The sequence below is a fragment of the Vipera berus genome, assembly GCF_964194415.1.
Source record: "Vipera berus genome assembly, chromosome: 2".
NCBI lineage: Eukaryota > Metazoa > Chordata > Lepidosauria > Squamata > Viperidae > Vipera > Vipera berus.
The window spans coordinates 117,018,278-117,033,824 of record NC_138203.1 but is presented as its reverse complement, the minus strand read 5'-3'; the positions used below and the strand labels follow the sequence as shown (position 1 = coordinate 117,033,824).

The following is a 15,547-nucleotide window of genomic DNA, read 5'->3' as shown; positions in this document are numbered from 1 at the left end:
TGGTTGTTAAGCACATACTGTAGTTGTTAAGCAAATGCTGTGTTTGTTAAGCAAATGGCCGTTAAGCAAATGCTATGTTTGTTAAGTGAAGCCATTGTACCCTGTGGGTATTTATTGCAGAAGCAGGAAAGCAATGCCAGTTTCTTGTAAGAATTTTGCAAATCACAGTCAGGTGACCTCAGCAGGGTGCAAATGGTTGTGAATGTGGGCCAGTTGCCAAGTACCCAAAATGAGACCATCTGATTACAGAAGGCTGTTTCTGGCCATTGGAACTTCAAAACCAGATTGTAAATAGCTCTGGGGTGGCCTGTGATAACTTCTAACTGTTGCTGAGTGACCAGTCATAAGTTGAGGACTACCTGTAAAGATGTTGCTCTTGTCCAAACTTCAGTGGTACTCGTCACACCTATCACCAGCAGATGTGCATTCTTTAGTCAATCAACTTCTTCCGGCTTTCCTTTTAGGGATCTGAAAATAGGTAATGTATGCTTCAATGGGCTCTCATTTCAAGATCATACATGCTACAAATTATTTTTTGTGTTCTAGAAATGCATTATTTTGGATTAGCCTATATATATATGTATAAAAGTTCCATACAAGCTAAGACTGTGCCCCTGTAGACAAAGGGCCATTGAAACTACAGCTCGTATCCTGTTGTATTGCGCCCTCTATAGGGACCCATGGACTCATCTTACACCTTACTTGGTTAAATATCCTGGAAATTCTGACCTCTATTATGCAGAACTACAATTGTCAGATCAGTAGGATTCAATTTCTCTGAATGTAGCTAAGTTTTGTTACACTGTCTGTAAAATTAGGTAGACCTTGGTCATCCAATGATGATGTCACCATCAATTGTAATGTATTACTATGTTCTCTTCATTTTTGCTCTATTTTATTTTAATGTTTAATTTTTGGTGCTGGTGTGTGACTATAATAAAGATTAATTGATTGTTTTGTATTAATTTAATAGCACAGAGGATTTGAGATTCCTGAATGTCAGGCAAGCTAGAGTCCCTTCCCTTGATATCATAGCAGGTTGTTTAAAAGCAAGATGAAATACTGTTCTACTTCCTCACCTTAAATTTCACACTTTTATAGGTTAAAAAAAGTCTTCCTTTTTTCAAGATTCACTACAATCCACATATCAAAAACATTGTTGATTATACTCAGTGACTTGTACAGTAGTGGGCAAAATTGTGGAAACCTTTTGGGAAAAGTGTACAATAGAAATGCCACCTTTGGTTAAGTTTCCACCAATTTTTCTTCTAATTTATTTATAAATCTAACCTTGTTCACTTAATAATACTATTTTACATAGCTTTCTGGGCAACCAGTCAACTCTTTGCACTATTACTTTAATTTTATTATGTTTTACAAGCTCACTAAATGAAAGAACACAAAAAAACCCAACCAACTTGATAGCGATCACATAACACACTGACAAATGTCCTCCTCTCAGCTTCAATACATGACATCAGTAACTGAATCCTATTGTGATCTGATTGGCTCATTGCCAAAACAAGATGAGACCTGATTGGCTCTCTTAACACTCATGCTCATTGGCTATAATCAGATGTAGGAAAGCTACCTGATATCAACCTAAGCAAGTTGTGCTTCCTTTTTCTGGTTATTTGGCTATAACTTTTCATAGAATTCAGTACAGATAATTGAACAAATTTTGTTGCATTACATTCTTGATTAAATTATCTTTCCATTGATATATAATTTTATGGTACTACTTCAAAAAAAGTGATGTTATTAGCCATCAAACCTCAAAAGTACACTTTTCCCAAAAGGTTTCCACAATTTTGGCCACTACAGTAAGGCCAACCTGACTGATTGATATTTAGTTTTATAAATAACTCAAGGCGGCAAGCATTCTAATATACCTTCCTCCTCCTATATTTTTACAACATCCTGTCAGGTGAGTTGCACTGATTGAGAGTGATTGGCCCAAAGTCACCCAGCTGGCTTTCATGCTTAAGGTAGAACTAGAATTCACAGTCTCCTGGTTTCTAGCCCAGTGTCTTAATCAATAGACCAGGCTGGATATATTTCACTATAAGTATCAACGGACATGAATTTACATCTGTCTACACTGCACTGGGTTCTGGCTTCCAGCTGCTTCTGCTGCAGTTGCAAGATTTAGACAAGACAGGGACACTCAGTTTGCAAGCTGGGAGCTAAGCCACTGAAGTGGCTGCATTTTGCTCCCTTGGACCCCAAAGGATGGTCATCTGTTATAAATCCTGCCATTTCTTGATCTTCCATTGCAGTGGCTTAGCAAGAAGTTTGGGTAAAAGAGCTAAGAACAGAATTATAGAGTCAGCAATTATATTGCCCTATTGGAGAGAGCAAACAATATTAGTTATTTGTCTTCTGTGACTAATTAATTGGACTTGTTTTTAGTACAAAATGCAGAGACTGCGATAGCTTAGCATTGATTAAGTGGGGTCATTGGCTTGGGGCTATTTTTTTGCCAAGAAAAAGTATTCTGGTTGGACGTTAGCATTCTGCAACCACTGCAGCCGTGTATAGAAACAAACACGTTTCCTGTAGCATCCCAGTAACTGACTGTGAGAACAGCCTGCTCAAACCCTGCTTTGTTTAACTGTGAAATTAGGGGACTTAAACACCAGTTAGATCCATCACTTAGAAGTGCTCTATAGCAGTCTCTACAGTCTATGGCAGGGCTCCCCAGCCTATGGGCCATGGCCCGATCCCGGATCGCAGGGTCGGTGCATGCACAATGTTCAAGCTACTTTCCTTCCCTCTGGTCCGTGAGCCTGGAAAGGTTGGAGGCTTCTGGTCTATGGGTCCTGTTTTATACTGTATGCCTTCAGACTGGCTGCTATTTCTAATCTTAAGTGGAATCTGAACTGAGGTTGGTAGCATTTTGTGTGAAATAAAGTGCCTTATTTCATAGTGCTATTCCATATTTTTTGCTACTGCAAAAATAGTGACCGTCTATCTCTCAACTAGCACAATAATAAATCGTTCCTCTGGATTAAAAGCTTCCACTGATTTTTACAACAAAACTTCCTATCAGTTAAAGCAGGAGGAAAACAATAGTTTCTTCCTATCAGTTTCATAAATCTGAAATGTGTGAATCTAATCCTTGTGCCATATTTATGAAGAGCACATTAGAGTAGCACATGAAGGTTTAACATTTGTCTCTTCTTTTATAGTTTTGAGCTTGCAATTTGTGACTTGGCTGTTTTCACTTTTAACTGTAAACTGGTAACTTGTCAGCTATTACAGTAGCTGTGGAAGTCTCAAAAGAACAAATCGCAAAGTCACACAATATAAAATTGTGTTCTTCAACAGTGAACTGAGAAATCTTGAATAATCAATCAGCAAAGGAAAGCAAACTGCCAGGAAGAGTATACAAAACTGGGTTTTTTTTAAGGTGAGCTCCTAAACACCATTGTTAAAGTTTATAAAACAGAAAATGTTGTGAAGATAATAGGCTGAAAATTTCTTTCCTCTTTCAAAATAATACTAGAACCCAGGGTCAACTACTGGAGTTAATTAGCAGAGGAGAGAGGAAGGCAAACAAAAGTAAGGGCTTCTTTATATAACACATAATTAACAGATGGAGTTCACTGCCACATGATGTAGGGAATGCCAATAGCTTGGGGCCAAAGTTGGTGTTACATGAAAACAAGGTTAAAGATAGCCCAATAGCCACAGTTTGCCTGAATGGTTTTTGAATTCAGAGAAGTTGGGGGAGAAACAAGAAAAGAAGCACTAATTCTTTCCCCACCTGCCATTTTCCTAACTGAAACCATTGTTTTTTTTTTCAGGCAGTTTCACCCATCAAGTTTTAGCTCACAAATGCATGAAGTTTGAGGCAGAAATGGTCACCAGGGTAAGCATTAAAACCCCCTAATTATCTCTTCTAGAAATGGAATTTTCTGGCAAAATGGATATGAGGTAGATACAATGGATACATTTCCTTGTAATGGGTAGTTAAGCCCATAGAAATTTTTTCTAGAGTTTGTAGAGGAAAATCTCCCTATAATTGTTATAATTGTTACACATGATGTGGAAGGGACTCTCCATGTTCAGGAATACAGTAATGTTTTCTTCTATCCTGGTTTTTATTCTATTATTTGAAGTCTTAAAGGTCCTGTCTTCGCTTGTAATTTAACATGGGATAGTTATGCCTTGACAACTTCTATCTTCCCCTTGGCCTCAAGACATTGGCCCCAGCTCCAGCCCATGAGTGAAACAGCCTTAAGACATCATTACCAATTCTGGAATGCAGGTAAAATGTTATTCTTTTCCCACTGCTTCTTCAAGGTGGATATAACTTTTCTGTGTCCTTTCAAAATTCTCTCTATAAGTACACTATTTAGCAAAAAATATTCTGCAATACTTTATCCTAAGATGCAACCATCCCACTTTTCCTCACTGCAGGGCCCAGAAAATAAAAAATGTTGAATGGACTCTCACTGCCTATTTGCCAGTATCCCTGTATTTGTCATTTTCAGTCACTCCCCTATCCTACCTTGTAGTAAAATAGCATTTGCTTAAATGCTATTGTAGTCAGTTTAAGTTTTCCAGCTCCACAGAAACCTGGCTGTTGACACAGTCATGGCAAGGTCTGGCTCCCCAATCTTTTAGGCTATTTCTGTCTTGATGGTTTCCCATATATTTCTTTATTTCACATTCTTTTAATTGGGGAGTTGTCCAAATGGAATGTGGGAAGAGGTGCAGACAGCCTAGAGAAATCCAGACAGAGCCCTGAAATCAAATCTACTCTGTTCTTGTTGCAATGTTTTGATTAGCAGATCCTTTCCCAATTATTTTGCCAATATCAAGGGCCACTGTCACCAATCAGGATCACACCATTTGGTTGTGGCTGAGAACAGATGCAATAGGCTTTTGAAAGTGGCTGGCAATACGGGCAATATATATTATGCTGGTATTGTTTTATGCAGACATGGAAAGCTTTTTAATTCAGAAGCTGGAAAGGACTGAACGTGTCTGCAGATGTGTCCCACTGGGGCAGGTTTCCTGCTCATGACTTACAGCATCTCCTAGAATCATCCAACCAACCATCACCGTGCCAATGGAATAGTAGGGCAAGCTTTATATTACCCAAGAATGGCTGGAGACACGCTTGACAATGATACAAGTCACTATTGGGCAAGTGGCCATTGTCAGATAGAACCCTGATTCAATCCATTGTGTGGATTTTGGAGAGAAGGAACAGAGATTCAGATCTCCATAACATTATTGATAGCTTCCCTTCATACTCTTTCTAAAAAGCTTCAAAGCGATAAATTATGGCTAGATTAAATATAATCAGGTACAATTCATTCCTGTCTCAAAAAGTAAAATAAAAATAAAAATTGATCACTAGTGTTTTGTTTCTCAATTATAAATAAAACTTGAGAGATGGTGTCTATTATATTAGTCTCTGGTGAAAAGTATTAACAGTTAATAATAATATTCACCCTTGCTTTCTCTGTGTTTAATTAAGAGATTGTTGTTATTATTATTGTAGTGGCTGTTACTTTTTTTAAAAAAATATTTTATTAATTTTCTAGTTTTACAATCATAAGTACTTAATAAACAACATATTGTCTTGGGTTCATTAGTAATTCAGTGGTATATATTAACTTCTTCAATCTAGGCCCAATATTACACAATCCAATGCTTCCTCTCTTCTTCCGGTAGTACACATTTTCCCACATTAGGCAAATACAATTCTTATTGTTGTTAATACATACAGTATACAATTGAATATCAACGTCTTTGTTATATTTTCCTAATAATATCAATAATGTCGGTTTAAAATATCTTTTCTAACCAAAATATATCTTAATTGCATTTGCACTTAATATCCATTTGTTCAATTAATATCCTGTTTTTTCCACTTTTTTATTTTAATTTCCCATCAGTTTTCAAAATGTCTCTATTGCTTATAATTTCTCATAATAAGTTATATTTGGATAACCAAGATATATTCAATATATTCAAACAATCTTAGTATTTTCATATTTCCCTTCTCATACCAAAATATAATATTCTATTTATAAATTCTATCTTTCTAGTTCTAATAATACGTCTGTTTCTAATAATTATTTATTTTCAGCCATGTTCAAAAATCTGATTAATAGTATAATATCCCATCTAATGGGTCAAAAGCTGTTCCCCCAACAGCTCTATCTTCCATTCAATCAGCCCTTCTTTCTTATCCTCAAGTGTGTTCTGAGATCTTGACAGGTAAGGTATATTTTCCATTTCTGATATTATTGCTACGTCTTCTAATTCTTTCTTTGTCTGAGTCTGTCTGTTAGTTCCTTTCTTTAGGTCCTCCATCTTTGGATCTGCTTCCTCTGATGTTTCTTCTATTTTCTGGGTTGCTAGTTCCTTCTTAGTGGTCATTTTCTGAGTTTGTAGCTTTAAAGAATTGTTCTTTGTATTATTTTTAGCCTCATCATGAGCTAAGGCAATTGTCTCTTGTATTGATTTTAACATTGAAAAAATTTCTTTCTGAAATTCATCAACATTTTCTTGTTGGTATGTCAAGCAGGGGACTTTGGGGACAGGTGTTAGGGATTTTTCAAAATTTTCTATCCAATGAAAAAGACATCCTTTCTGTCCAGAGAGAGAAGAGCAATTAAAAATTGTTCATCAATCAAAGGTTTATAGTCTGAAGTATTCCATCATCTCAATCAATAATGCATGTTTCTTCTATAGGGAAATAGCTCCATGACACAGCTCTAAAAGTCAGTTAGTATTTATATTCATACCCCAGGCAGGCCAGTTTCAAAATAGTTTATTGTCTCTACAATACAGATAAGCAGCCCAAGAGGGTTCCCCCCCACTTTTCCCAGCTGCAGTCTTCAAAAGTGAAAGTTTCTGAAAACAACAAGAGTCTTATCTGAGTCTGGGCTTCCAGCCAAGTTTCCTTTAGGCATAATAAATTGTAGTGCAGTAGTTCGCCACTAGATGTCATTGATGCCGTCTTCCAGCTTTTTACATCCAAACTTATATTACAAGCTTTTTAAGTCTTTTTAAAAAAATCTCAAAAGCACTTTTAGTCTCCAAATTTCAAAGTTAAATATGTGTATTGCTTCCAAATTAATCTTGTAATTTTCTCTATTTCCCCCCCCCCAAACAATTAATTCATTACTTTTCTTTTCCTGAGGAAATGGGGTGGGAATTCCCCTTCCCTCTCTCATCGGGGAGGATTCTTTGCTGTGGGTGGTTTTTTTCCTAGGAAAAAGTCTTAAAGTCATAAAGAGAGGATAGGGTCCCACTCAGTTCCATCCATGTTGCTCAAAAGTTGCTGGTTAATCTTATTTTCTTCGGTTATCAGCAGGTTCTGACTGAATGTAGCTAGTCTTTCCCCACTGGTTTGGAGGGCTTCCTCAGATCAAATGGAAGGGCGTTACTCTCCTGTGATCAACGAGGGTCTCCTCCTTCTCGGTCACCTCTTTGGGATGATTTTTGACCCTTTTTAGGGTCCTCAGTGTGGCAAAATTGAATGCAGAAGATGGAGCCCCATCTTCCTACGCCTGTTATGCTGCAACATCAAATCGGAAGTCCCGTGGCTGTTATTTCTTAATAACACCTTTTAGTGATGTATGATGTCACTCATTTACAGCATTCGTTGAATAAATCTGCAACTGACCACATGAAATAGCTTGAATTGTTTTGGCCATATGACATATTTAGTATTTCATGTTATTTTCCCAAACTGAACAAAAAATTTCAGGAGCATTGCTTTATAGGCAAGTAATTCTAATCCATCTGTATAGTTTTATAATTTTAGACAGACTCAATAGCCAACATTAAAAATAGATAAAATATATGATCCAGTTTAAAATGAGGAACCTCCCCATCTTTTTCCCTTTGTTGCTTTTTCCCTCATTAATCAAAACTACTGAGTACTTCTTTTATTATTGGGGGTGGGGAGATAACTCCTGAAAGCAGCAAATAAAAAAGCTTTAAATGTTGATCAAAATGTTTCTGTGTGATCAGCTGTTAATACTATAAAGTGCCATATTGATGAGTATAATGCTATATTCAGTTATCTTCTCTCAATGCTGAAGGAATATTACATTTTCTAACTATGCTATATTACACATCCAGGGTAAGGTATCCTCTGCCACTGGCTAAATTTCATAGATGTGCCATCATTAGAACAGAATCTTGTTTCCATGATTGCATAGTATTTTCTAATTATGAATTTAAATGGCATGTTAATGTCATAGGAAGAAGGTCTACTTCCTTGCTGTGAGGAGTAGTAATTTTCCCATTATGAGATTATTATTACTGTATTTTCTGTATAGAAAAGATTAAATATCTCTTTCGTTAACTTGAGATGCCATTTTAGAAAATGTTACATTTTTACTTTTGTATTTCCTTACAAGCATTGCATTTTTATCACTGAATGAGGCTGCATGCCAACTTACATAAGAAAAAGGAAAGGATACACAAACACAGTCAAAAATAGGAGGAAGGAAGGAAGGAAGGAAGGAAGGAAGGAAGGAAGGAAGGAAGGAAGGAAGGAAGGAAGGAAGGAAGGAAGGATTGCTGAAAGTTAAAGAGCAGAACACCAATGAAAAGACAAGCTGCAGACGGTCACTTAGTTAAAAGAAAAAAGAAAAGTAGTGAACCCCAGTGAGATCTGAATAGAACTGGCTCATCCCCCTTCCCAAACCTTTCTTTCGGGAAACTCAGCACAACCTTTTCATTACTCCATTCTAATTTCCCAGCTGCACATCTTTCAGTACTAAGGCAATCTCACATAAATTTTAAAGACATTGAAAAGCTGTATTCTCCTTGGCACTAGTAAACCCTTGCTTTTTTAAATAGGTGGCACTGCAGACATGGAGGAAAAATGCTGGGCAATATAGTCTCTGAACACATGCTTTCTTCCACACTTGCTTTCTTTAATATACAGAAACAAAGAAAAAAAAAGCAACGATAGCAAAGCAAACAGAGAAGGGGGAAAATAAAAATGACAAAATATATTATAATAAATATTAAAACAGCTCAGCTTTTAAATAGGGCATATCCTTCGAAAGCCAGTTCATAAGCAGAAACTGAACACGTTATTAGCCCAAGAGTAACCTTTATGCTAAACTCAGTGCTTGATAAATCCAATGTTCATCATATAATTTGGAATCATGTCCAACCTTTAAACCATATTACTGCTCTTAAAACAATATTAAAGGATACTCATAGATATTAAGTCAAAGTGGAACCACATAATATGCAAAATTGGCCCCTCCATTATCTTATGCTCTCAGCATAATCGACTTGACATCAAAGTTCTTTTAACTTTCTCAGAAGTGTCTAAGAAAAAGGAAAGTGATTTTATTGTATTAATCTCTTCATAAGATCATTTGAAATTTGCTGTTAGTACTGAAAAACCCTCAACCAATGATTTAGAGCTGGGTTTTCCTACTCTTTATTGTTCTAAAGTTCTAATAAGCAATATCCACCTTAACAACATTATTTGTCTCCTAAAAATATTGCACCTTGGAATTGTCCAAAACATATTGTAGTGCTGGTGGTAATTCAGCCCTGGCTATCTGAGATGCAGCTAATGCATCTGGATGAAATTGTGAAATCCAAATCACGCTTTAATTGAATATACTGTCCTCTCATATTATCTAAGAGATCACATGATAGTTTTCTACTTGTCCCCAAAGTGGTTTTTGGAGTAGATCACTTTGATTCTATAGTGAAATTAAGTCAAAATGCATGTTTAATAATAAAGCTGTAAACCAGGAAAGTTAAATGTCATCAGATGATAGCAGTAAGTTAAGTAAAGGAGTTTACCTTTCCCATAAATACTTCAATAACTTAACAATTTGCTTGACACGTCTTAATGTATTAACCTAGGAATCCTTCTGAATTGTTCTCCATCCATCCATCTTGAAGCAATATTCATTTGAATAACTGCTGATATAAATGCAGTCTGTGCAGAAAGAAATGTGTGAAGGACAAAAAGCAGAGCCCCTGGCACAATATTGATTTCCTCCCAGTCATCAAGTAGACATTATATCCATTTTGCGAATGTCTGAAAACCACTCATTGTGTACCCAGTTTCTAAAGTTCAATAAGCTTGGTGGGACTAATCTAAGACAAAGGAGAGATCCTTGCTCTGATGGCACAGCAAAATTTGTCTTTGGACAAAAGGAGTGAAAATTTTCCTTTGCCAACAAAGGAAGGAGAAAGGGGAAGGACGAGACTTTTGTGGTAATAACAGACAAATATAAGCACATAGATACCTTGAGGCTCACTGGTATATTTCCAGAGGGCAGCACTTGCAAGCATGTTGGAATCTATCTAAATAGCAGGATCTCAATCAATGTCTCCCCTGTGGAAAAGTTGCCTTGAAATGGCAGTTTGGAGCTGAGGCACACAGCAGGTTGATAAAATTATCACTATTAATATAGCTTTTACTGAGACCACCTGGGGAAGGAGCAGGGGTGTGTGTGGGGTGTGTGTGTGAGAGCAAATCTGTGTGGATTTGTTGATTCATCTTTGATTGTGATCTGTTGTTATCCCTCAAGGATAACTAAATTCCAACTTTACTTTACTCCAACTTAATCCTATGGTAAGCAAGGTCCTCCTCCTCTATCAGTAATCTAGAAAGGCCTCCCAATCTGTTGAAAATCTCCCTCAAGCAGTATATGCTGCTAAGAAAAATAAAGGGAACACAAGATAAGACATCCTACTATTAAATACAGTACATTGTGTTGTTTAAGTGTTCCCTTTATTTTTTTGAGCAGTATATATTCCTCTTTCCTGCTGCCCCCAGGACAGAGTGATGGGGGGACAAACTTACAGGTTGCAGTTTAATTGCTATGGAAACCCCATACCACTCTTGAGAGATCAATCCTCTGAAAGAGAAGGATTTCCACTGCAGAAGCTTGGCAGCCTTCTCTCCAGACCCGAGGGGACAAGAAGAAAGTGTTCACATCAAGCTAAATCTGGGAATGATATGACGATCATCAAAGAAATTCTGTGCTCCAAGTTGTTTTGTTCTCAAACTTTGTTAAATTAAATACTTTATATTGTTTTCTCTGTTTGAAAATTACTGATTAAGATTATTCCAATGTCCTTGTTTTAAACATTGGTCTTTAAAATAAAAGCTTTGCCATATTTCATTTATTATAAGTATTCTTTTAAAACATGTTATTTTTTTCTTCAATATTTGATACATCACTCATTTGGAATTTTGATATTTTTAATTTAAATTGTGTGTGCTGGTCAAGTTAGGAAAAAAATAAACTGAGTAAATTAATACCAAAAGGCCAGCATCATTTTTCTTCAAGAAACTACATAAAAATAAAGGTGAACATTACAACCCTTTTTTAAATGAGAAAATAATTCTCAAGTACTCTGCTGGGTAGTTTTGCAGCTGTGTTTTTAAAAATCTGTATAAGATTATTATTTATGATGATACAAATGTTAATTCTTAAAGAGCATGCCCAAAATAACAAAGACCTTTGGTTGTGTCCACAGCAGGGACAAAATCAATGACTGACTGGAATCCATCAAATAACAGGTAAGTTTACAAAAAAAAGTGATACTTGAAAAGAGTAAAGTTTTGAAAGGGATATTAGAATTGCAATACTTTGTGCCCTTATATCGAAAAAGCTCCATTTAACTTAGTGGGACTTTTTAAAATAAAAATACATAGAATTAAATTAAAGTATAACAAATGCAGTCTTATTTTCATCTGTTTAGAAATATGTCCCTCTGAACTCACTTCTGAGGAATCGTACTCACTTGTCTGTCATACAAGCTGAGCTGATTAAAAGTAGGAAGTCGTCAGCATAATTTTACAAATTTGTGCCATATAATGAACAAGTATGTTATCGGAAGTGCTTGTTTTTGCATCCATATAATTTATATACCTGATTTTTCAAAAATAATTCTGAACATTAATTCAGAAATTATTTGAACTCAGTATAATTCTATCACTTACTGAACACTGAGTAATGTTGAAAATCAATAACTGACAGTCAAGATTTGCTAAGAGCTCAAAGGCTGATCTATTCTCTGAATAATATAACAATCTTGCTTAATAAATCAGAAGTATTTTCCAGTTATGGATAGGCTGATATAGATTAACATAAAAAGGTTTGCTCTTGAATTCATGGCCAACATTACAATTTAAAGTGGGTACTTGCAACTATGATGTTGCAGCAGACATCTGCATATAAGCTAAATTACTCGAGAAAGCTGTTGTGACAATGCTTTATTACACATTTAAAACAGGTTAGCAATATATATCATGTAGCTTCCCATTTGTGAAGCAAGCAACAGCACAACAGTACTGCAGTAAAAAGGAGCTTATTAATACAGCCTTATTTTTTTTAAATTGAAATAATTTTTCCTAGGCAAAAAGAAAAGACAAGGGGGAAACACAGCTGCATGATCACAACTTTAGTCTTAATTTTAAAACAGCTGAAGCAGTTACTTTTCTTGCAGGATTAACTGTAGAGTAAGTAGCTGAAGAGCCACTTGCCGGATTTTTTTATGTAAGAGGAGAAAGATAGGTCTGAGATCATTTCCTTACCTAGAGGTTAATAATAAAGATGAAACAATCTTAAAATCACCTTTTGTCAAATATCAAGGTGTTTCTTCTGCAAGGCAGACTGCTGGCAAAGAAAATCTTCACAGTTGAGATACTTTGTGATCAGGGAGGCTATGGAAAGATTATCCTTCCCTGGACCACACTGGGTTGCATCTTTTCAATTGCTGGATTTTGCAGGTTATCAATATGTAAATTCCTCCTGCAGTTGCTCTTCATACCATGGCCACATTCCCAGATGGGTGTCTGCCAAGTGCCACTTTCTTTAGCAAACCTGGGCCTTGTTTTCTTCCTCCTCCTCTCCCTTGGTGTTCCTATACCCTGTTTGGCTCCCCCTCCCCCTCCCCCTCCCCCAAATACTGTCTTGAGGTCCTGCCTGAAGGGGAAAAGTGCCAAAGGAATTCTCTGCCAAAGGATGACTGGAAGGCCCTAATTTGAGAAAATTTTGGCGGCAGGGTGGGGGGGAGATGGATCACCTGTGCAGCAATTTAGGATAGCAAAATAGGTCAGAAAATGACAACAGGTTGATTTACTTTGGGGGGGGCTTAACCATTGTGGGAGGGGGACTGGCAGGGCGTTGTTTCCATTTTTCTACCTCAGACAGTGCAGTGTCCTGGGCTGTCTCTCTGCCAAGAGGGCTGGGATTTGAATGGGGCTATTCAGCAGGACTTTGGGTTCGTCCTTCCTGCATGGAGCTGTGTGACAGACTGGTGATATCTAGGGAGGGGGTGTCTGGAGTTCTGCTGGGGAGCGTATCTTGGGCTTGGAGAGGGAGCTCCCCTCAACCGCCCCTCATGTCCTGAAATTCCAGTTTCAAGGGGTAGAACTTTGAACAAAGCCTCAATTGATGAGGTGCCCGTTGGTGCCATAGCAACGCCGGCTCTGTCTTATATGGGCAGAGTGTGCCAAGAAGGTGCCATGGTGACGCTCAAGAGGCGCGTGGAAACCTGTGAAATCCCTGCAGCCGATGAGGAGGGCAATTGTCTGCCCTAGGCACTCTCTTTAAAGAAGCCACATTCCCTTCCCCACCCCATGCCCCTGGGTAGGGTTGGCTTGGCAGAGGTTTCCTTTCCTAAGCTGTCTCTCTGCAGCTGTTATTTGGGGAGACACAAGCTTAATAGAGGACCCCCCCATTGGCAAAGGCTGTGTGCTGGGCTATTGTTGTGCTCTATACCAGTCTGCTGAATAGGAGGTGGCATCTGTTTTCTTCCAGCGATGGGAACTTCATTTCCAAAGCCCTGGCATCAGATTAGGGGACGATTGGATTTGGAGGGGGAGAACACTTTATTGTCCAAAGGGGGCATTACTTTTCTATCACTAATGCAGCTCACACAGAGAAGGCAGAAACGTGGTGCCAACAGCTATGACCCAGTCTGCCCCGGCTGGCAGCTTTGCTAGTCTCCTAGTGCCACCCCCTTCCCTTCAGTCTGCCCACCCCACCCAGCCCCTTCCCGGATTAGCTTTCAAGTGAGTGCTAGTAAGCTGACTGAACAAAAAAAAAACAGATTTTGGTCACATCCGAAGTTTGGGTTTCTTTTAATATAAGGGTGTAAAACACTGGATCCTGTATGATTGGCCAAAAAGGTACTGGCTCAGACTGATTAGAAAGTCTTACTATATTCTTATTAATGTGGTTGATATTTTTATCATCCTGGCTATTTTGGTCATGTTCCGATTTGTTTTTAATATTAAGTCTTAAAGGGTAACGTGATTTTTTCATATCTGTTCTCATTCAGTGTTATTGTAAGAATTATATTGGGCTGTTTTTCTTTTTAACATCTTGTAAAATTTTGTGAAAAGTAGGAGTTTTAAATCCTTATATTTTTTCTTTTCTTTTTCTATCTTTTTGTCTTACAATCAAAGCTTTAAAAGGGAACAAGAAAAGCAGATCTTCAGAACTGAAGCTGGTGAAAGTGAATGAGCGTCATTGGTTCAGTGAGGGGAAGAAGGCTGGACCTCAGACAGCTGGGTTTGTTCCCACATTCCTGAAAAGTAGCAAGATCTAAATGGGTTTGTAGTCTGCGGCACGGAACTGGGTCAACTAATTAGCCCCATTTTCTGAGCACTGGTTTTTATCAATTGGACTAATGTACTGATGAGGCTTTAAATACTGTATATCAGTGCAGAAATACCTGCTCTTAATAGCAATTTAGAATGCAAAATTTATCTAAGGAAAATAATTAACCCTACTCTTTTGTGCCCAAGACACAGTTTTCCAGGATGGAATTTTTTGTAAGAAATAAAGGAATAAACCCAAGCAGGCAATCCTGGTGGATGTGCAGAAGTTCTCCTCTGTTCTTTGTAAGACTGTAAGACTACTGAGCAGGTTTTTTTTGTACAAATTTTATTTCAATTATTGACCAATTAAAAGTGCTTTCAATAAAATGAACAAAATAAAAATATTCCCTAACAACAAGAACTATTAGCAGCCATTTGTGGCAAAACATACAGACAATGTGGCAAAAATTTGCTAATTTTAGAGAGAAAAATTCATCCTGATTGTTTAAAGTTGTCAGAGTGCCCCAGGAAGTTAAATAAAACCTGGATAATCCACTGGTGGCAAATGTCCCTGTAGAAGTGGCAGTGCAGAAGAACATAAGCTGTGGTTCCTATGGCACCTATAAGAGAGAGGCAGAATTTGGTTTCATAGGTGGGTTTCCTTGTATTTCTCTTCCAGGATAGCGCTCTCTCTCTCTCTCTCTCTCTCTCTCTCTCTCTCTCTCTCTCTCTCTCTCTCTCTCTCTCTCTCTCTCTCTCTCTCTCTCTCTCTCTCTCTCTCTCTCTCTCTCTCTCTCCACTGAATTGAGCTAAAGATAAGGCTCTTCTAAATTTGGGAATTGTGATATGATGTAAATATGAGGCTTGTTTAGGCACTACAATTTGGTTATTTAGTTATTATGAGAGAAAGCATCAATTTCTATATCTAAGATCTTTTGCCTTAGAATTGATCTAGTTTAATCTGACTCG

The 15,547-nt window shown here is 37.4% G+C and overlaps 1 long non-coding RNA gene across 3 annotated transcripts in view; it reads left to right on the top strand.

Moving 5' to 3' along the window:
- The window catches only part of LOC308663457, a 133,530-nt gene extending 118,630 nt beyond the window's left edge, over positions 1-14,900 (top strand). For 2 of the 3 annotated variants that reach the window (XR_014025401.1, XR_014025402.1), the window contains 2 exons: positions 11,506-11,548; positions 14,444-14,900. This is a non-coding gene — a long non-coding RNA (uncharacterized lncRNA). Of the gene's footprint in view, positions 1-10,288; positions 10,406-11,505; positions 11,549-14,443 lie in introns of those variants that run through there. The other variant, XR_014025403.1, reaches the window with a different exon arrangement.
- Positions 14,901-15,547: the final 647 nt, after the last annotated feature.